The sequence below is a fragment of the Buceros rhinoceros genome, unplaced genomic scaffold (genome assembly GCF_000710305.1).
Source record: "Buceros rhinoceros silvestris isolate BGI_N320 unplaced genomic scaffold, ASM71030v1 scaffold5913, whole genome shotgun sequence".
NCBI classification, from domain to species: Eukaryota; Metazoa; Chordata; class Aves; order Bucerotiformes; family Bucerotidae; genus Buceros; species Buceros rhinoceros.
This window is the reverse complement of record NW_010405262.1, coordinates 35,261-35,768: the sequence shown is the minus strand read 5'-3', so window position 1 is coordinate 35,768 and position 508 is coordinate 35,261. Positions and strand designations below refer to the sequence as shown.

The following is a 508-nucleotide window of genomic DNA, read 5'->3' as shown; positions in this document are numbered from 1 at the left end:
CCCAGCAGGACAGAAATTGTTCCTCAGGGCCAACCTCAACCTCTCCTGGAACAACTTGAGGCTGTTTCCTCTTGTCCTGTCACTTGATCCTAGGGAGAAGAGACTGACGCCCTGCCCCCACACACTTCCACCCCACCCCAACTCACTCCAACAACCTGTCGGGGAATTATTGAGAGTGAGAAGGTCTTCCCTGACCCTCCTTTTCTCCAGGCTCAACCCCCCCAGGTCCCTCAGATGGTCCTCAGTGCACTTGTGCTCCAGACTCTGCACCAGCTCTGTTGCCCTTCTCTGGACATGCTGCAGCCCCTCAACGTCCTTCTGGGAGTGAGGGGACCAAGTCTGAACACAGTACTCAAGGTGTGGTCTCACCAGTGCAGAGTACAGGGGAAATATCTGTCCACAAAGTAAGGCTTAGGCTGACATTCTGAATACACCCTTAACTGTCACTAACATGCCCGTGATGAAGAAGCAAGCTGTGATTTTACTTTGTTGTCACAGTTATATATTC

The 508-nt window shown here is 52.0% G+C and overlaps 1 protein-coding gene across 1 annotated transcript in view; it reads left to right on the top strand.

The window, feature by feature from the left end:
* MYOCD (myocardin) overlaps positions 1–508 on the top strand; it is a gene marked incomplete at its 5' end in the record, with an annotated part of 10,433 nt that overhangs the window by 7,591 nt on the left and 2,334 nt on the right. The window lies entirely within an intron of this gene.